Source organism: Mauremys mutica, chromosome 4 (genome assembly GCF_020497125.1).
Source record: "Mauremys mutica isolate MM-2020 ecotype Southern chromosome 4, ASM2049712v1, whole genome shotgun sequence".
In the NCBI taxonomy this organism is placed as follows: domain Eukaryota; kingdom Metazoa; phylum Chordata; order Testudines; family Geoemydidae; genus Mauremys; species Mauremys mutica.
In genome coordinates, this window is record NC_059075.1 from 42,652,747 (window position 1) to 42,675,312 (window position 22,566).

The window sequence follows — 22,566 nt, forward strand, 5'->3', positions numbered from 1 at the left end:
TCTCTAGCCTGCTGTGGGCTCATCTAGCCTTAGACCTCTAAGCTACACTTAGCTACCATGACCCCTGGGTGCTGTTCTACAGCCAATGGCCGCTGGAACACAGTGTGCTCTAACCATACCTCCTTCTTCCCCTGACACATCCCCTCCCATGGGGGCTGCAATGTAGAGACATTCTGATGGCTCTACTCCATCTGGTTAGCTCCTTGTGCAGGGGACTTCCACAGGGTTTTTTTTTTTTCTGCTAGATCTTTGGTCCTTTTATGCCACCAGTGGTGATGCAAGGCAGCTGGAGCAGAATGAACAATCTGGCCTCATATCTTTTATTTGTCTGTAGCGTGACATGCACACTCGTGGTGCTGCAGATAATAACCACACAAAGCCCTAGGGAATTAGAATCAATCCACCAGTGAGACAGGCCTAAAACATCCAAAATAACATCTCCCAAAACTTATAAAATCAGTCAGCACCAGAGAGATTAGACGGAGAAAGAAAGAAGGTGCTTATGTACTCCAGTGACAGGCAGCAGTATAAAACCCTAAGCTAGCTAGATAACTTTCTTTTCAGCTAAACAAGGTAGTAATCCAAAGGTGGGAAACTACAGATGCACCCTCTTCTCTGGAACCACAAGAGGAGCACACAGCAAAACCCTGTGGACTCAAATAGTAAGACTCAGCCTTTATTTCATCCAAGGGTCTCAAAGCACTTTATGGCACTGGCTACGAGGTGATGGGACTGGAAGTTCCCAGTGCCACTGCATTTGCTCGCCAGAAGATCTTCACACTGTGAGCTTTTCTTTAAACCCTCAATCAGGACATCTTAGAAGACCAGCCAAAGCTCTGCCTATGCACTTCTATAATGAAGTCCCATAGCTGCCGTGATCTTTAGGCAGCAGTAGGGTGCTTGTGCAGTAGGGCCAGGCTACTAGAATAATGCTACATTGTATGCTGAACTCTGTACTCTCAGGAAGTCATCCATCTATATTAGATATGAGGGAAGCAACACCCTTCTTTATTTGTTGCCAGTTAGGTGTGGCCCTCTAGCAACAGTATGGCAAAATGTTCTTAAGCTATATAAAGGTAAGAAATCTTGAAATCAAGAAGAAACTGAGGCAACTCAGCTTGGTTGAGGGGATCTTCCTGCAAGAGGGTAACAAAGTGGGAGAAGCCAAAGAAAGAGACAGGATGTCAAAGATTGTTGACACTTTTGTTTGGCACTTTTGTTTTGTTTGGGGGGGGCATCTTTTGTTTTGCCTCATCCAAAACTATCTCTTCAGCAATATCAAAATCCAGAAAAGCCATTTACTGATACAAAGGGGCAACTGGAACCCAATCGACCTAACCCTAGACTATGGCTACTGATCCTCCCCAAACTTAAATTGCCCAGAGGGGTTGAGGCTCTTATCCTTCCAATGGAACATGAAAAAAGAAATCCTGAATGCTGAGACTACAAAGTGCCCTGGAGAACTGCTCCAGAGGAGAGTCATAGACCTTTCAGGAGGCACAAAGGGCCACAAAGCTGAAGATCTTCTGGGGGGGAAATTCCAAGGCTTTGGCCATGACTAGGGAAACAACCCTACTACACTTGAACAAGCCCCAAACCCTTTCCTCTCCTCCTTTCTATGCAGTATTATATTTAGATACCAAGTTACTGAACTGGCTGCACAGGAGGAAGAATTTAGTGTTTAATCCAGACCAAAAACTCTTTTTTGAATTCTGCCATCACTCAGCTCACATGGTAGTGACCAAGCCATAAACCTTGGAGAGATTCAATCTCATTCATTCCATATTACAGTACGGACCTTCAGTGGAGATTACACAAATTTGTTGGAGCTAAAAAGAAATGGGGAGATTTGATGTTTGCTGCTTGTTCCAGATGAACTGCAGATCACACTGGACAGCAAGACTGAACATTATACAGACCCAGAGGCAGTCGTCAGCTGTGTGGAAAGATGCTGCCACTGCAGTAATAACGGCCTCAGCAAAGCAACAAGAGAATAAAGGATGAGACACAGCCGCAGCTAGAGTGAGTGTCCCTCCTCTAGGAACAAACAGTGGAAAATCACCCTGAGGAAACTGAAATTTGTTAAAAACTATTTATGAACTGAAATAAATATGGATGAAACTTTTAAATAGTTTAGGGCTAACTGTATTGTGAAGAAATATACTTGCGCAAGAGACACTGAGTGATACAGCCATCCCAGGCCCATGCACACAATAAAAAACCAAAGAGCACAGACCTAGACACTCAAGATACTGCACAACCTGCCCCCACAACCCAGACACAGAGGCTAATCTCCTAACAGCAAACCAAGGATTAGACTTATTTGACATCATGGTCTGTAAAAAAATATGTCCTTGGTGATCCCACAGCCTTTGTGATGGGAGAGAGGGAATTAACGGGGTGTAAAACATGGCCTCAAATCCGCAAACTACTTACTACACTAAAGTGCCAATACAACGACAAAAACAAGCAGATGTGTGTGCCTGCTCCACTGCAAGGAATCACCCAAAGTACAAGTCTCTCAGACTGCACCAGATCTAGACCCCACCACCATTGTAGAGCTAAGGACAGTTGCAACTCTAAGGACTTTTCTGTCACAAAGGACCAATTTCTTCTGTGTTCCTGATACCCAAGCTGCATCCAGTTCTGTCAGTGTTCAGTCCCCTGCCTGCAATGTCTCTATGAACCCCTTCAGCTTTGCAGTTAGTATAGCGAAGAATAAAAATGTATGAAAAAAGAAAAATCCTATTGTAAAAGGCCTGGGTGGCACAAGGGACCAGGACAGGGACAACAGAGCCTTTCTAGTCTACTTCATCATTTCCAAGCCAGTCTCTTGTTGGGTAGACAGAATGGCTGGATTAGTTGGTAGGGATTTAAATTCTTTACTATTTCATGGCTACTTGGTAGCTCATCTGAATGTGAAACGATTAGGGGATTGACTCCTGTTTCTAGCTGACAGCTGTTCATCTCGCCCACAAACTCCTCCACTTAGGGTGACCAGTCAGCAAGTGTGAAAAATCGGGACGGGAGTGGCGGGGTAATAGGCACCTATATAAGACAAAGCCCCCAAAAATCAGGACTGTCCCTATAAAATCGGGGCATCTGGTCACCCTACATTAACTGGCCCCTTTTTGGAAAGTCTCAGCAGAGGGCCAAGGACTGAATGGGCATGGGCCCTAGAGGCCAGAGGCGGCTCCAGACACCAGTGAAGCAAGCACGTGCCTGGGGCGGCAAGCCATGGGGGGCGGCCTGCCGGTCGCTGTGCGGGCCGGAGTCAGGCAGCCTTTGGCGGCGGTTCTGCGGGAGGTCCGCCGGGCCCGCGGCTTTGGTGGCAATTCGGCAGCGGGTACGCCGAAGGCACGGGACTGGCGGGCCTCCAGCAGAACTGCCACCGAATCCGCGTGACCGGGGCAGACCTCCCGCAGAAACGCCACTGAAGGCTGCCTGACTGCCATGCTTGGGGCGGCAAAAAACATAGAGCCGCCCCTGATAGAGGCTGAACTCCTCTCTCACTTCGGAGGTGGCCCTCCAGGGCTAGGGTGAGGCACAGTGCTAGGGCAATGTATAGGAAAGTTTGCCTTTTCACTGCTGCAGGGCTGCCAACAAGGGTGACCAGATGTCCCGATTTTATAGGGACAGTCCCGATTTTTGTGTCTTTTTCTTATATAGGCTCCTATTACCCCCCACCCCCTGTCCCGATTTTTCACATTTGCTGTCTGGTCACCCTACTACTGCCAGCGCTCCAGATTCTTTTGTGAGTGACAGGTTCTTGGGTGGGCAGGACCCTACTCTTGCAATGATGACAGAAGATCCAGCCCAGGAGCAGCGCCAGAGTTTCTGGCGCCCTAGTGAATTTGAGTTGTCTGTCCGCATCCTGAGGCTGAACAACTAATCTGAACTGCTGCAGGCAGCGTTCTTTGTCTTCTCCTCAGCAACCCCAAGCCATTCTCACGGGGGTCGGGGGGAGGAGAAAGTTGAAGAGCCCAGTAACTCGGGGGGCTCTGCTTGCTCCTTCCCTGTGAGCAATGGGGACAGGACAGTTCCTCTGCTCCTCCCCCTCCCTGCAGCACTTGGCCTGGGAAGGGGCAGAGGGCAGCTCAAGAGCCCCTGGAACTGCCTCCTCTCCAGCCTGGAAGGGTATGAGGGGATCCCCACTGCAGCCTTCCCCTAGGCCTGGAAGAGGGGAGTGAAGAGCCCCAGGAGGAGCAGACGTGAGGTTGGGGAGCAAAACTGTGATGGGGCTGAACAGCTGGGAGTTTGGGGGGCTGTACTGATGGAGGCTGATGGCAGGCTAGGCACGTGTGGGAACAGGGGGATGGGCAGAACAAATGTGGGGCCAGAATTCATGACAGGGCTGGAGGGGCTGAGGGGGCAGAACTGATATGGGCATGGGGGTGCGGGATTTATTTGAAGGTTGGGGGGCAGAATAAATTGCTGGGCAGGGGATGGAGAGGTGTGGGGGTGAGAGCTCCTTCAGCAGGTGCCAAAATCACCTTACCCAATACATTTTGGAGAGTAGGTGACACTAATTTTCACACCCACACTGGGGATGGGCAGGGGGAGTTCAAAAATCAAAACATAGACCAAAACCACAATATAATCTTTACAAAAAATCAGGATTTCTGGGGTCTGAGTCAACATTTTTGGTCTCCTGAGGTTGGCAATACTGCTGCCTAGTTTGGGGATAAACAGCCCATCAGATTCCAGGGTTGTGAATCTGCTACCTAATACACCGTCGTGAAGTACACCGTCATCCTGCCAACTTCTGTGGGGAGATAAAAGCCTAAACTTTCTGTGCTTTGTGACTAAACAGACACTGGCCTGGAGCAGCTAGGAAAACTGGAGGGCACCCCACAGCTACCTACTGTGACGCAGACATACCCAGGCAGGTATGTTACCCTTGTGTCTGAGCATCTTCTTAATACTTCACCGAAGGGGTTGTGTGTAGTTTCTACTGCAAATTAAGATCATCATGGTTATTGCAAGATGTTTGTATAGAAACTAGTTTAAGAGAGCTGTAAAATGTAGACTACAGTATTATGTTGCAAAACTGTTGAAGTGAGACTTGTCACCTGAAGTGAGGTGGGGTCATAGGCCTAACACAATAAATGCCGAAAACAATGGACATTTGTGGAGATAGCACTTTATTACGTCTCGCCAGGTGGAGATTTGAGCATTTGCAAAGATAAATGAATGCCAGCAGAGCTCTCCAGAGAGTGGGGCCCACTGAGTTAAGACAACAGTCTGAACCTATAAAAGCAGAAGAAATGGCACAAGTTGTTATCCATTGCTCGGAGAGACTCTGACAGCAAGGGTGTCTCATGAAAGGTGGATCCCAGCTTTCTGAACTGAACAAGCACAGTAAGAATTTACCATTTTGTGAGAAATACCTTATTAGATGGGAAGGTAATTGCTTAATAAGTATAAGCTATAGATTGCATTTTATGTTTTTCTTTTCCCTGTAACCTTATATTTCCAAACCCTGTTACTTGCTTTTGTTTGAATCTCAGTCTCAAACTCGGTTAAATAAACTTCACTTTGGTTTTACCATAGACACATCTAACTGCCTTGTGCTCAGGAGAGTGTTAAACTGAAGTGAAAGCAGTAAACTGGGGCACACTACTTGCACAGAGATAGCAGAATGGTGTACATTGCAGGAATCCAGAAGATAAGAGAGTGGGCACTCAAATCTAACAAAGTAGGGCGTAAACTGCTAGCCTGACGGAAGAATGAGCGGGGCTCACAGAGCCCAGAGCAGAGTCTGTGTTGCCAATAGCAGGGAGCGTTTCCCCTGCTGAGCTCACACAGGGCTCCCTCATGCAGCAAGATAGTGATTCACCCCAGACACCTCTCAGGTAACCCCCCAAAGTGTCACACCTACCATCTTAAACTGTTTGCTGTGGTGATTTTCTGTAAATAGAGATTTTGCAATTCTTTTCAGTAGAAAAATCTTGCTTCTACCAGATATCCCACAGCCAATGCTGTGGAGTGTCCAATGCAGGTTGAAAGTGGGGGCAGAGGGATATGAACTGGGGATTGGAATCAAGAGACTGGAAGATAAAGCCAAGAGGGAAGAAGAGGGGTCCTCACCCAACTGCCTGGCAAAACCAACTTCCTGTGTGCGTTCATTGTCTAAATATACATCCCCTGCCTGCTGACTGCACCCTGAGGTGGGAACTACTAGGATTCACACACGTGTTGTTCTCTGGTTCTCCCATGTGCTGGGTGTTCCTAGTGATTTAATTTCAGGTGAAGGATATTTGCATGTAAAAATCAAGGCCAAGTCTTGTGCATGGTGTGCCAAATTAAACCTGCTCTGCCACTCCACCCTCTAGTTGGGAGCTCACCCAGTGGAGCAGATGCCAGCTTATTCCTTCCCACCTCTGCTGGCTGCCGTCCAACCTGAATCAAACACAGGTCAGTGCCCATCCCTGAGCCTGGCTGGAAATATTTAGGCTCCCGCTTTCTACAGAGTGGGGGAGACACAGACAAGGAACAGGAAACACAACCACTCCGCAAAACTGACCTGTCCCAATAAATGGTATTAGTCCCTCAGGACTGGGGTATTATCTGCACGTGCCTCCTGCTGGAGTCTATACTGATTATTGTTATTACGCGAGGGGCAAAGGAAATAATGAAAGGCTGCTGCGGCTGAGAGGAAGTATGGACTGAGTCAGAAAAAAAAGGAGTGTGAATGGCAGGTTAGGAGAAGGCAACTGGGAGAAAGAGAAAAGCCTCTGCTGTACTAGACAGCTCCAGTACCTACAATTCAAGAGGAAAATGGTATTGCTTCCTTACTAGGGAATGAGCATGTGCATGGCCACACATTAACCCATTGGTCAGGCACACACACAAGGCACATGTACAGGAGTATGAACATTCACATGGATGTGCACTCATGCACACACACATACGGGTACATTGAAAACCACTTAGCACACAGGTGCACAGCCAACCACACTGAAGCACACACACAGGTACATGGCCAACCCCACTCAACACACAGGCAGGCAGGCATGAGCACCCCCAACACACAGGCGCATGGCCAACCACAATCAAAGCACATGAGCCCAACGCTCAGAGCACAGGCACACATACCAAATACACACACACCCCGAGGGGGTGTGGGGCACGGGCGCCTACGAGCAGGAGACCATGGAGTCTCCGAGGGGACCCCTGGAGGCCCACAGCTGATGGAGACCGGGGGGGGGGGGAGGAGAGGCTGTCTCGTTCTTTGCTCCTAGAAGAGGAAAGGCCAGGGCGGGGCCCAGCCTCCTCTCCCTCCAGGACCCCGGTCAGGGCCGGGTAAGGCATCCCCGGAGTCCACCACCCTCTGCACACGCGGCCCAGACACTTGAGGTTCCCGGAGCAAACTCCACGGCACCCGCCCGAGCTGCTAGGACCCCGACCTTCCAGAGGGAGTGCCCCGCGCAGGCCCGGCGCCTCCCGGCCAATCCTCGCGTTGTTGCTGGGGCCAGGCCGGCCGCCTGACGTTGCCCTGGAGACGACGGAACGTTAAAAAACATACAAAGATGTTGACGTGAGTGCGTGATTCCCATGGCAACTGGCCGGGAGACGTCATCGCCCTTTCCCTCCTCCTTCAGCCCTCGCGGGCGACGCAGACGCGGCGTCACCTGTCGCGGGGAGGGGAGGAGATAGAGCCCGGTCCCTGTGGGAACAGGAGGGGGTGGAGCCTGGTTACCATAGCAGCGCGAGGGTAGGGCCTAGTCACTATGGCAGCGGGAGTGGCTGTTTGTTTGTTTGTAGCTGTGATTAGACGGGCGAGGAGCTGCAGGTGTATCTGTTCCGCAACCGCGGACTCTGGTGCGTGCTGGTCAGTTCCCAGGCCCATCGGGCCCCTGCTACAGTGTCAAATCTGCTCGCCATCCCCTCCCCTGCCTCCCTTTTCCAGGGCTGGGAGATCCCCTGGCCATAGGGGAGACCCATCCACCACCCACAGCCAATGCCAGACCAGGGGTCCCCGATCCTGAGATGTCTAAAAAGACCCAAGCACTGGGAAATGTAACCTAAAAATTAATAAATAAATAAATTTGTTAGTCTCTAAGGTGCCACAAGTGTTCCTGTTCTTTTTGCGGATACAGACTAACACGCCTGCTACTCTGACACCTAAAAATTCCAGACCTTTCTGGGCTTTTTCTTCACCAAGAAGAAGCCAAAAGGTCCATCTCACACTTGGCTTTTAAGTCCCTTGAGAAGGGCCTGACCCTTGTAGAATATCTGGGGTAGGCCCTGTTCCCTGTGATAACCTCTGATAGCCCTCTGCCCCTGCAGAGGGGAGACAGCACTGAAGGGCCAGATCTGGCTAGCTGGGATCCTCAAGTACCTGAGCTGTTCCTGCACAGCTTTTGTCCATAAGCCACCCCCTACCCAGGGAGATTTTCCTGTCTGATAAGGCTGGGGAGACCCACCTACCGGTAGTTCTTCATATGATGCCCAGGGCCAAGGAGTGGCGGGGGAAGCCGGTACAAATTACCGGGACCCAGCAGTCTGGAAGGGGTCCCGGGGCCCAGCTTCCCCAGCTTCGTCGGCTCTGTTTAGCCAGTCTGCCCTTGCTGTGGGGGCCTGAAAAATTTCATCAGGACTCTCAGCAGCCCTGATGATGCCATCAGGTGGGTGGGTCACACAGGCCAGGAGGTTTCCTAAAAACGAAAATACTGTATTGGCATGACAAGCTGTGCAAGTACAGCTGATAGATGAGAAAGGACAAAACCTAGGGACTCTGTCTAGAGGCACATATGGTACATCAGACACCTGCAGGGTGGGAATACCCAGCATCTCATCCTGCTGAGGCCAGCAAACTAGAAGTCAGCTTCTTTCCCACCCTTCTCCAACAGCCAGGCTGTTATTATCATAAGTTGTTTTACGTCAGCACTGTTTGACTTGGCAGGCAAAGGGCGGCAGGTTCAGTTCACACTGGTTTTTAAGGGCTGGTTCTGCACCACACCCATGAACAGCTTACGTCTGGGGATACCCTCACCCCAGAGCCCTGGGCAGGCAAAGGGCGGGATGGGAATTACCATTTACTTTTCAGACAAGCCACAAGCTGTCTGCATGTCATAGGTAATGAATGAATGTATGCCAGAAAGCATTCTGCAGCTCCGTGTGTGCCTCAGGGATAGCAACACGTGGGAAGGTGTGCAGTCACCATGGCATATGACTACCTGCAAGCAAGGAAGGTGCTTAGAGGACGCTAGAGTGCCAGAAGCAGGAATCACACTCTGACTCTGACCAGTTGAACTATAGAGAACGTTTGAAGTCCTCTGCCAGGAGTGTGATGAAGGCAAAGATAATTTCCTCTTCTCTCCACAGTGCCCCCAAGGTCCTGGCTTTTCCAGTTACTTTGCTGATAAGTCTGCACTCAGATTCAAACTAATTTGTCTGCATCTGCAGCATCAAATCTATGTCAGAAGAGTATGAGGAGGGGGTTGTGGAGTGTATTTTCCCAATGTACATTGGAAAACATAATCCCAATTATACATATAATATGATGGGGCCTAAATTAGCTGTTACCATTCAAGAGAGAGAACGTGGAGTCATTGTGGATAGGTCTCTGAAAACATCCACTCCATGTGCAGCGGCAGTCAAAAAAGCAAACAGAATGGTGGGAATCATTAAGAAAGGGATAGATAATAAGACAGAAAATATCATATTGCCTCTATATAAATCCATGGTATGCTTACATCTTGAATACTGCGTGCAGATGTGACAGCCCCATCTCAAAAAAGATATACACCTCTACCTCGATATAACACGACCCGATATAATACGAATTCGGATGTAACACGGTAAAGCAGCACTCCGGGGGGGGCAGGACTGCGCACTCCGGCAGATCAAAGGAAGTTCAATATAACACAGTTTCACCTATGATGCAGTAAGATTTTTTGGCTCCCGCGGACAGCGTTATATCAAGGTAGAGGTTTATTGAAATTGGAGAAGGTTCAGAAAAGGGCAACAAACATGATTAGGGGTATGGAACGGCTTCTGTATGAGGAGAGATTAATAAGATTGGGACTTTTCAGCTTGGAAAAGAGACGACTAAGAAGGTCTATAAAATCATGGCTGGTATAGAGAAAGTAAATAAGGAAGTATTATTTACTCCTTCTCATAACACAAGAACTAGGGGTCACCAAATGAAATTAATAGCCAGCTGGTTTAAAACAAACAAAAAGAAGTATTTTTTTACACAACACACAGTCAACCTGTGGAACTCTTTGCCAGAGGATGTTGTGAAGACTATAATAGGGTTCAAAAAAGAACTAGATAAGTTCATGGAGGATAGGTCCATCAATGACTATTAGCCAGGATGGGCAGGGATGCTGTCCCTAGCCTCTGTTTGCCAAAAGCTAGGAATGGGCGACGGGATGGATCACTTGACGATTACCTGTTCTGTGCATACCCTCTGGGGCACCTGGCATTGGCCACTGTCAGAAGACAGGATACTGAGCTAGATGGACCTTTGTTCTGACCCAGTATGGCCATTCTTATGTTTAGTAGAAGGGGGAACATTTCACCCCATGTGTAAGGGGGTACTTTTCTCTTGGGGGCTGGGGATTGGCTGCCTCCAGAGTGTCAGATCCATGTTGGAGTTGGGGAGATAAACACAGTCTTCTCTAGCTGAGGCTTATGTCTCTCTAGCATGGGCCCTGCCCTATGCGATTTTGGCAATTTTTGACCCCTAAAGTAATGGAGGAGCATTGAGTTACAACCTGTGAGATGGACCTTATCCCTCTCATCTCATATATCCTAGTGAGGGAGCTGAGTCCACTGGTGACTCTGTTCTCTCCTTTCAGCATTTCTCTCTGAAGTAACAAACCATCTTGGTGGTGGGAATCTTGCCATTTATCCCCAGGCTCCCCTCCTTTCTTTCAAGGCAGGTTGTAGGGAAGGTTACGGCTGTTCTGGCAATAGTCTGAATCCTCAGGTTTGCTACTGCTGGCCGTGAGATGATATTCCTGTTGACAGACACAGGCAAGGGTGGATGGAGCTGAGTTTGTGTGGCTCCACACTTTTCTCCCTCAGGGATCCCTGAGAGTGATGTTGAGTAATTGCTTATCTGCCCCAACTGCTTTCTCATTCAGTATACCACAAGACTCTGTCATGTTGCCCTTTCTAATTGCTGTGTATATTAGGCTGATGGACATAGTGCTGAGAAATGGCTAGGGCAGCTGTGTGTCTCCTTTGCAACCCACCTGGGCAGTCTGTCCCTAGACTTTTCCCTGTGTTTGGCTGAGATTGGAATGTGGACCACAACAAGCTGACTGGGGCTCAGTCCACACAAGATGCTACTAGTTGGTTCACGAGTGATGTCTGCTTAGCGTCAAGATGCTAATGGGTTTTTTTCCAAATGAAGTTATTTGTCCAAACTCACACAAGGGTTGTGGACCTTTGAAAAGTCCCAAGATTAATTGTTTTTTATGTGCAAAGGGTCAGCCTCTGACAGAGGAGGAAGGGGTGAACTGAAGTCAGTCGGAGTTGGCCAAGCAGAAGGAGTGAGTCGGAGGTGTAAGAAGAGGCAGTGGGGGCAAGGTGCGGTTTCCAGATGAAAGAATTATTGTTATGGGGTTTAGAGAACAGAGGGTACACTGGGCATTCAGACCATGAGGAGAAGCAGGAAGTGGGAGGGAGGCTCTTAGAATGAATATGCCCGGAGGAGAATGCATGTACCCAGAGGAAGTGGGAGGGAGGCTCTGAGAATGCATGTGCCCAGAGGAGGATCTGAGAATGCATGTGCCTTTCTTGGAGATGAACCACAGACTCTTTCAGCTCTTTCAGAAGGAGTGTGTCTTCTTCTGCACCTAGAAATCCAAGTGCTATATGTGGTGATGAAGGTCAGGAGATGGGAGCCCTGTCAGGAATTGTGTGTGTGTATGAGAGAGGGAATGTGATTGTGTTTGTGTGTGGTGGGGGGAGATGATGATCTGAGCAGACTGGGATTGGGTTGTGAGCCTTCTAGGGAGCTACACTGTAGGAAGCTACAGTGGTGAAGCAGCAGATTCAGGGAGTAGGCTCAAGGAAGACTTGGCGAGGAGAAAGGGAGCTCAGATATGAGAGAAGAGAGACACACAACTCAGAGCTTTGCTCCTGCCAAGGAAGAAGCTACCGATCCTGAGGATGGAGGCAAGTGCTGGAGTGTTTGAGATGAGAGATGGCATCAGGGTAGGGACAGGGCTGGATTTAATGTGGGGAAGGGAGAGGGGAGAGTGGGGGGATATGCCCCACTATTTGAAAACCATCACTTCCTGCCAGGAGCCAGCAGATCAGAAGCTGGTGGGAGCCACCTGGCCCACTCAGGCCCCTGGCTCTCCGCATGGTGGGAGCCAGGGCACTGGCTGGCTGCCCAGCAACCCTCCTTGCCCTGTTCCCTGAGCTGAACCGCCTCTTCATGGCCGAGCACTCCCCAGGCAGGCTCTGAGCTGTGCCCCTAACATGCTCTTGCCTCTTCCCCGAAGGACCCCCGTATCCTGGAGCTGGCCCCTGGCCATAGAGCCCGGCTGCCATGAGACACTCCCCGAGGCACTTGCTCACCGCTGCCCTGGAGCTTCTGGCTGGGAAGTGGCTGGGTGTGCAGAGGCAGTCCAGCTCAGGGAGCAGGGCAGGGAGGGCTGCCGGGCGGGCATACAGCACCCCGGCTCCCACAGTGGGGAGAGCCAGGGACCTGAGCGGGCCGGGTGGCTCCCATCAGTTTCCAATCCACCTGCCCCTGGCAAGAGGCAATGGTTTTCAAACAATAGGGCATGTCCCGGCACGCTGACAGTTTGAAAACCTCTGTGCTAAATGGAAGGCAGAAATCTGGGAGGACACATGACCCTGAATGACCTGCTCTGTGTCACCTCTGCTCCTCAGGGCACATGACCCCCTGAGACCCCCCTACATCACCTCTGGGGGCCATGTGACCCCGCCTGCCCCCACACACATTGCCTCTGCCCCTCCAAACAGGGCAGCACATGCTAAGGGGTGGCATTCCATCCATTCTTGGGGCACAGTCCCGGCAGCTTTTTTTTTTTTTTTTTTTGCTTTGGCAGTTCGGGCGGCAGTCTGAGCGGCTTTTTTTTTGTTTTTTTTGCTTGGGGTGGCAAAAATGGTAGAGCCAACCCTGCCGCCAAATATAGAAGTCAAACTACACCTAGGGTTGCCAACCCTCCAGGATTGGCCTGGAGTCTCCAGGAATTAAAGATTAATCTTTAATTAAAGATTATGTCATGTGATAAAATCTCCAGGAATACATCCAACCAAAATTGGCAACCCTAACTACACCTTTGCTAAGGGGATGTATTGGGGGCTTCCAACCCAGCAAGAGAGCACCCTGCCCTGCTCCCATCTCGCTGCTCTTCCTCCTTTCTCCTTACTCTGATCCCCATCTTCCTTTCCCCATTCCCTGATCTGCTGCCATCACTTTTTCCTTCATCTCCCCTTCCTGCTCCCCTCATCTCATCTCTTCTCTCCCCACCTGCCATTTTTCTTATAGAATTTTGGTCTCCAATAGTCTCTGTTCCCTCTGTCTCTCATAAAGGGGTGATAACCTAAGTGCTTTCTCTCTTCAAAATTTCCCTTTGATTTGTAGGAGAGAGGGGAAGGTGATTCTGTGGGTACTGTCCCTTTAAGAGGAGTCAGGCCACATTGTGCTGCCTCATGCACCTTTAAATATATTGTGAAGGAACAGATGGTTCTTCCAGGGAACTTACTGGAACCCTGGCTAGGACAGGATTGGATTGTGCCAGGGATGGAACCTGAGCAGCACCCATACTCATATATAGTTGAGGAACAGGATCCAAGCTTCATGAGCATATGCATACAGATGCATTTGTAAAGTATATGTCTCATTTTTGTATAGCAGATAGTCCACACAGAGGATAACAGCCTGCTACTGCTGCCAGTTAATGGAGTTACTCTTTTAGCTTAAGTGGTAGTGTAGAGGTCAGTGCTTTGGTGCTTGAGGTCCTGGATTCAAACCCTGCTGACAATCTGTGGGAGGTGCTGTTATACATGCACGCATTTATGGCTGGCACATGGGCCCACACTCCCATATGGTGGTGTTAGAAGATCTAAAGCTCCACAAAGACATGCTACACACACATACAAACAGCAGCGGCTCCAGCCACCAGAGCACCAAGCGCATGCCTGGGGCAGCAACCTGCGGGGGGCGGCCTGCTGGTCCCTGCAAGGGTGGCAGTCAGGCAGCCTTCGGCAGCTTGCCTGTGGAAGGTCCACCGGTCCCACGGATTTGGCAGCAATTCAGCAGTGGGTACGACGAAGCCGCGGGACCGGCGGACCTCCCGCAGGCAAGCCACCGAATCCGCGGGACTGGGGAACCTCCCGCAGGCAAGCCACCGAAGGCAGCCTGCCTGCCATGCTTGGGGCAGCAAAAAAGCTAGAGCTGCCCCTGCATACAAAACACACATGCAAGAAACGGACAGGACTCAGAGTCCCTCTGCAAATGCTCATGTGCTTTCCACACAACAGCTGATGACATCCAAGCCCCATGTGCACATACATACAACGCACCTGCATGACACAGGCTCCACGAATGCACACATACCTTAGCCTCCAGAAACTAAGGGTGTAAAAATCTGAGCTGATGACATGCTGTGCCTGAGAGAGAGAGAATGAGAGAGCTCCAAAGCAATGCAGGTCATGGCAGAATGCTTTATATAACCCAGAGCCACAGAGAAAACCAAAATAGCTGCCTCCCTGCTGCTCAGTTAGTCTCCTCCATCAAACATGGATAAAATTAGAGCAGGCAGTGACGTTCACCTACGTCTGCACAGGGACTCCAGGGAGACAGAGGGAGCCAGGCTCAGGACTCTGCCATCAGCTGCACAGGCTGCCAGAGCTTTCAAATAGAATCTGTCACTAGGGATAGTATGTGAGCTGAGGGGCAGGGTGGGGAAGAGAGTGAGGGGAGTGGGCTGGGAGCTCTGCTGTTAGATGCTCATAGAGAATGTTCCAAACAGAGCCCCTGCCTCCTGGAAAAGAAGCCTGAATATTCACACACAAGCTGGCATTTCCCAGCTAATCACCCACTGCTCTGAACTCCAGCGAGCCTGCTTCGGAGACACCTGGTGAGCCTTGGAGCAGGTGAAGCTCAGAGGGTGATCTCTTGAGCAGATGAGCCTCAGAGCAAGCATGCTTCAGAGGGATGACCTGTAGAGCAGTTGTGCTGCAGTGAGGTGATCCTTGCAGTAGTTGTGTCTTGGAGAGATGCTCCACAGAGCTGGTGGTGACCCCCCCAGATCCTTGCAACTTTGTGGGGACACAAATTACATGTTACTTTGAAAGTGGCAGAAAAACAGAATCAGAAAATGCTGTGTGTGGAAACTGAACCTCCTCAAACAGAGCTGAGGCCAATGGTCACACTCACAGTCCAACGATAGGCACCTACATCCATACTGAGGCACCTCAGTGAGCTTTGGCTCAGTTTTCAGAGGTGCTTGAACACAACTTGCAATGGGAGCTAGAAATGCTCAGTATATCTAAAAATCAGGTCAAATCTTATTTTAGGTGCCTAAACCTGATATAGGTATAATAATAATATAATATATACACCTATCTCATAGAACCAGAAGGGACCCTGAAAGGTCATTGGGTCCAGCCCCCTGCCTTTACTAGCAGAACCAAGTACTGATTTTTGCCCTGGATTCCTAAGTGGCCCCCTCAAGGATTGAGCTCATAATCCTAGGTTTAAGCAGACCAATGCTGAAACCACTGAGCTATCCCTCCCCCCTAACATGGCTAATGTCAGGCTCCAAGTCTGAACATTTTGGCCTCAGCTTTAGTTGTCAGGTCTAAGCATAGGATAGGAAGCCAGGCAATGGGTTATAATCCCAGCTCTGATGCTTACTTGCTCTGTGACCTTGGGCAGCTTTCCCCAGTGTGTGTCTTAGTTTCCCTTTCCTTTACCTGAGAATAATGCTCTTCACCCATGTTCTGGTGCTGGGACGGGAGTTTGTGAAAACTGATGGAGTTAATATTTGTAAAGCACTTTGAAAAGGACAAAAGCCCTAGGGAAAATCTAAGTGCTAATTATTAGCTACAGAGACACAAAAAAGGGACGTAAGGTTTAAAAATGCTTTTCTGGTCTGAGACACATATATCCATTAATGAAAATAATTTATGCCTCCATCCGCGGGGGTTCTGCCTTCCTCTCCCACCTTGCGACAGTGCTGGAAGCCTCTGGCCTTGGAGAGATGGCTCAGAACTCAGCTGGTTGCTCGGCAGGAATCAGAGGTATAAATAGCAGCACAGCAAGAATAAAGCTAGGCAATCACAGCAGCAGCTTCTCACTCTGGACTTGAAAAGTCAAAGAGAAGGAAAGAAATCTCTGTTCATTTCCCCCATGAGTCCCTGAGGCTTAGTGGCCCAGAAAAGGAAAGGTGAGAAATAGCCAAGTGAGGTTTGACTGGTGGGTGCTCCACATTCATCAGGGCTCAACCCTGTCCTGAAACCACCCTGACTGGCTGGAAATGGGAGAGAAGGAAAATGTTTCCACTTTGCCAAGGGCAGAGGGAGTCACACACTTCCTCTGGGGGCCAGTCATTAGTGAGGATCCATCTCTCCCTATCATGTCCTTAACCAACCTATCTATGGTATTTTAAGGCACCATCCCCTTGGAATCCAAGTGTCAAAGAATGATGAAGATGAATAATTAGTTCAATTTGCAAATAAGCACCCTCATGCTTTCCCTCATGCTGCCCCTCACAGAGGAGCTCCCTTTAAACTCCCACAAAGCTACCTCATTATCCACCTTCAAATCCCTCCTTATAACTCCCCTTTGCTGTGATACCTACAAAATACTCGACAATGGTTAGGGCGCTGGTGTTCTGACACCACTGCCCGCCATGCTGATTAATACTGTCTCATTGTTTCTTTGTACTCCTCTGTTGGTCTATTTGTATCCATCTGTTGCCTCTTGTTTCATACTTAGATTGTGAGCTCTCTGGGGCAGGGATGGTCTTTCTGTTCTGTGTTTGTAAAGTACCTAACTCAGTGGGGTCCTGGTTCATGACTAGGTCTCCTAGACTCTATGGCAGTGGTGGGCAACCTGCGGGACGCAGCCTGTCAGGGTAATCCGCTGGTGGACCGCCAGACAGTCTGTTTACATTTGCATGGCTGCCCACAGCTCCATGGTTCTCTGTTCCTGGCCAATGGGAGCTGCGGGAAGCAGCATGGGCTGCAGGGACATGCTGGCCACTGCTTCCCACAGCTCCCATTGGCCGGGAACAGTGAACCGCAGCCACTGGGAGCTGTGAGTGGCTGTGCAAATGTAAAGAAACTGTCTGGTGGCCCACTAGTGGATTATTCTGATGGGCTGCTTGCGGCTGATGGGCCACAGGTTGCCCACCACTGCTCTATGGTAATACAAATAATAAATAATACTAATAGTAATAATAAGCATGTAACAGTATCAGCTGTTACTTTCCTCTGTTCTCTCCTGTGTACAGGTTGGCTGTTCAGCAGTATGTATGTGAAGTTGAATATGTTGTTGTTATGTGTTCCCAGGGGCAATACTCATGGGAAGCTTTCTCCAAAAGTTGTGTCTGGGAATCAAAGGACTTTAAATAATTTCACTCCGAGGTCCAGATCTTTCTGTTGTTGTGGGAACCTGTGTGCTGCCCTGAGGCAACGTAACTGCTGCCACCTACAGTAACTAGACTTGCTGCAGCTTAACATATTGTGATTCCATTAACAATGAGCCCAGTGCAGGGCATCTGCCTGAATGCTACCTGCACTACCTGCATTTGAATACAGGCTAAGTTAAAGGAATCAGCAGACTGGGAAGGGAGGGTTTTGAACCATCCAGTTACCCAGGTTACTCAAGTTACCATGCTGTTAGGGACTCGTATACTGCATTTCCCCATTTTATTAAAATCTCCACTTCCATTACTGGGGGGAAAATCCTTTAAGAAGGAGGGTAACGGTTCCTCACATCCCAGCTGTGCACCATCCCCATCACATCTCTTGTGTCCTATCCACACCGCTTGATTATATGGCGTCCTCACCATGCAGCGCCATCATTGCTTTATATGGGCGGGGGGGCTAGTCAAGGGAAGCTGAAAGCAGGTAAGAAGCTTTGAACTACCTGCTGTAACTGAGGTGAGGGTAGCACAGCTCCAAAGACATGTAACCTTTGTGCCTCCAGCAGCAAGCCTGAGAGGACCATAAAACATCTTGCACTCCCAGATCCTCTGCTCCTTGATCCGTCTCCTGGGGGATTAACTGCACAACAGTTAGTGCTGGAAGAAGTAATAATTGAATGGAGACTCTTATGAACACTTATTATGGAGAGCAGCATAATTACTATCTATTCCTAGTGGGAATTAAATTTCGGGCTGGGATTCCCCTGGGATTGTCCAAGGGGGTTATGCACCAATGTATCTGTGCTAGTTAAATAGACAGGGGGCAGAGATAATCTGCAACCTCTGCTACAGTTTAGTGGCTGGGATTCTCCTGAGAATGCCCTTGGGGAGCAGGGTACACATATGAGCTTTGCACTGGAGCCAGGCTCCCACAGGATATTTAATTCATTAGGAAGATCTCGGGAATGAATACTCTTCCCTTGAACAGTAGCAAGGAGCCCTGGCACTCGTGTGGTCTAATGGGGATTTTGGCAACAAGAGTGCCTCAAACGTTGCTCATTCACAATTGTCCCTACACCCAGAAATAACCTGCACTTGCAGCTGGAGCTCCCTGCACAAAGAGGAAGAAGATGCTCCCACTGAGGTCAGAGGAAAGAGCACCCTGTCTAGTCTGACATCCCAGGGGATTTCAGCCTTGACAGCCCCCTGGAAATCCCCCAGCCCCAAAGCTGCCTTCCTGACTCAGAGCTGACTCAGGTACAAAGCTGGCACTGGAATGAACTTCATCACCTTCCTCATTACGAAGGCACCTGGCACCTGTTCCCCATGCCCAGTTGACATTAAGGAGGGTCTCTGGAGCCTTTCCATTCCCACTGCAGGGAAAACTAGCTTCCATGCTGCTCCTATCTCTTCAGACTTAATCAGCTCCTCTTAGTCCCATGGCAGAGCAAACGTGCCTCCATTGCTTCAACTGCTTATCCATCCCTGCACCCTTGTTTCCATCCTTACTGCAGCTACAAGACTATTGCTGCTTTTGTCTCCGCATCCATATCAGACATTAATGAGTGTGAAACTGTTAACCACATTCTTCTCAACGCCGCTTTAGACTTCACCATGGCCATTTGTCTTTGATGGCTACAATTAGGGATGCCTTTTTGCCACTGACTGACATGGATAAAATCAGTGTCTCTGAGACTTCTATTTCTCTCTTCCAGGTCCTAAACCCAGCCCAGTTGCTGAGCTTGTCCCTGCCTACGGAACTCCAGAATGCAGAAGTTGCACATTTGCACAGTCGCAACATCTGTTGTGGTCTGGATGAGACACCAAGCCCGGGAGAAGTCTCTCTTTAGAAAGGTTATTAATACTCCCTGTCTCCACGTGCCATGCAGACTTTCTGCCAGGGACAAGTGCACCCCTCATGTGCCTATGGAGAAAAGGGACTTCCCAGTGCTCATTCACTGCTTCCCATTCCTGCCTTGTTGCACATTGATCTCTGCAGAGGGTATGAATGTGCCCTGCTGATTCAGTCCTCACTAGGCTAACTTCCCCTTTTCCTAAGGGGGAATATTGATAATCTAACACTCAAGTCACCACAGAGTGCAGCTTTTGGATGACATCCAACAAACATGCCATTTAATTGCCTCGTCTACTTCCAAGCATCCTACAGCTGTGCAGTATGCAACTGCCCTGCTCTTAAATGTACTGGGAATTTTTTGCAGCCCACTAGTTAGATGCTGCCCACTCTTAGGAGGCTGCTAGAGAGCTGTGCCTAATATAGGTCTGCAAATAACCAGCAAGGCATTTTTGAGTAGCACAGATGTGGCTGCAATCTGGATAGATCCATTCAGCGTGGCCTTCTATGTAAAGCTCAGCTTGGTACTATTTACTGCATCTGTGTTTGTCCCTGGCATGCAGATTCCTTTGAAATAAACGGTGTCCTTGCACTCCATATACAGTAAGTTTAATACAACTTGTTCCCAGAGTGATATGGGGATATTATTATGAAGGCATCAGTAGTGATTCCATATTTACAAAGTTTTGCATTTAAAGTAGGGATTCAACTTCTTTAGTATATATGAAAAATAGCATGTACCCTCCCCAAAATTACAGCATTCACTCTTTGGGCTGGTCTACACTGGGGGGGGCGGGATCGATCTAAGATACGCAACTTTAGCTACGTGAATAGTGTAGCTGAAGTTGAAGTATCTTAGATCGATTTACCTCTCGTCCTCATGGTGCGGGATCAACGTCCATGGCTCCCCCTGTTGACTCCGCTACCACCGTTCGCGCTGGTGGAGTTCCGGAGTTGACAGGAGCGCTTTCGGGGATCGATATATCGCGTCTAGATGAGACGCGATATATCAATCCCCGAGAAATCGATCGCTACCTGCCGATACGGCGGTAGTCTAGACGTACCCTTTGGGTACAGAATGAAGTTTCTGAGAATTGATAAAGTGCCTCTGTTAATTAGCAGAGGAATTAAAAATAGGTCCTTTAAGAAATATGGACAATAAAGTGACACCCCTGTTCCAAGCTAAAGCATTGGGGACTCTGGATATTTTATTTAGTATTCTGTAATTTGGTGGATTTTTCCTTTACCTTTTGTGCATATTCCTGCAATCAGTGCCTTTCTCTGCATCATTCTAGGAGCATGGCAATACTGTACATAAATAGAGAGGGTAGCTGCCCTGAGAAATGATGAAAGCCAACCATCTGGGTGTGACTGGGCTAGTCAAACGCAAGCATTGTTCCAACACAATGGCATTAAATGCACTTGCTGTAGTCTTTCAGGCTGTGATCCTAAAAACAAAACTGAAGGGGTTTCCTGCCTCCTTGGTCAACTCCTGGTGAAAAAAAAAATGTGCCTTTAAAAATCAATTTAGTCTAATCTGGCTCCACAAACACTATCGTAACTTAATCAATTGCATGGTATCATTACATAGCATAAGGTTTCTCCTGAAGAAGAAACTTTCAGCTATGTAGAATAATGGAAAAAATATTAATCCTAAAAAAAAATGTAAAAAGACAGTGTAGTCCAGCCACAAGATTTCAGTAAGTTTTAACTATAAAGGAAGTTGGAAGAGCCTGTGACAAGGCAAAGTTAAGGTTGTATTGACTCATCTGCAATCCCATAGTGAACAAACTGTGTTTTACAATATGTTACATCGTTACTTAATATGGTATGCAACAGATAATTAAAAAAAAAAGAAGACCATTAATAAGAACGAATCTTTCCTGCTCCAACCTCAGACTAAAGGCAATCAAGGAATTTCATGCAATTCTTTTGCATTGGTATCTGTTTTTATTGTTGTAGATCTCATTTGAGATACCTTATCTTAGATTGTTGCATTCATGCCTGGCCAGAATACACCACCTCAGGCTTCGTTTTTACATTTCTCATTTTGGGTTATGTTTAGTGTTCTCATCACCCATGCTGTGCGGTATTATAACATAATGTCCTTTGTACAGAATCTCATCATATGCAGCAATTACATCTCTATAGTCCCAAAAGGACTCTGAGATTGGAGGTGCCTGGACTTTTTCTATTGGCCATCCATCTAGAATTATTGTCTCAGACTTTTACAATATTGGATGATTTTGTGTTTCTTGTTTGAGCTTGTAAAATTTTGTCTAAAAAATGGATAGTACTTGAGTTATGTTTACTTCAAACTCTTCTTCCTACAGCATCTTGCTTTCAGTATTTATACATTCTCGTGAAAGCAGATCCACTATAATTATATTTGAAAGAATTAGATTTATATTGGTAAATGTCAGTAAACGTCAATTTCAGCATACACAAACAAAACCATGAAAAAATGTTTCCATCAATAACAACAGAAATTTACAGAGAGGCAAAGTAAGACAAATGCTCCTTGAGAACATGGAGTTTGATTTATGGATATTTACTTGGTATATTTTGATGTGATGTTGACAATTTGTGTTTTAATAGTTATAAAGCTTCAACTTTTTGAATCTCAACATTTACTGTCATTAAATAATTATTGTCTGCACTCCTCCATGATTTCTTGGACATATGAAAATTTAAAAAGACATTGAAAAAATGCTAAAACCCCATAATTTTGTGCAACTGTGAACATTTAAATCCATAATAAAGAAGCTTAAAAAGAAATGCTGATATTATGTCAAAATTATAAAAAAATAAAAATCTGATTCTGCCAAGCTCAACTATAATGCCCTCAACAAGCCTGAATTCCACATTTAACAAGTACTTTTGGAATTTCATTATCATTTCCTGAAGCAATGGTTTATGTTCTGTTTCTGTCTCAGCTGTAAACCCTTCTAACTACCAGAAATAATTGCTAGCATTTATTCTTCAACCTGAACATAGATCTGTTGTGTTTTAGTCATCTGTCATTGAACAATTGTGTTGCAGGACAGCATCCAACCCACATGCATGTGCATCAATTTCAGTCTTAGGTTCTTTGCTAATCTCAAAATATCTCACTACAGG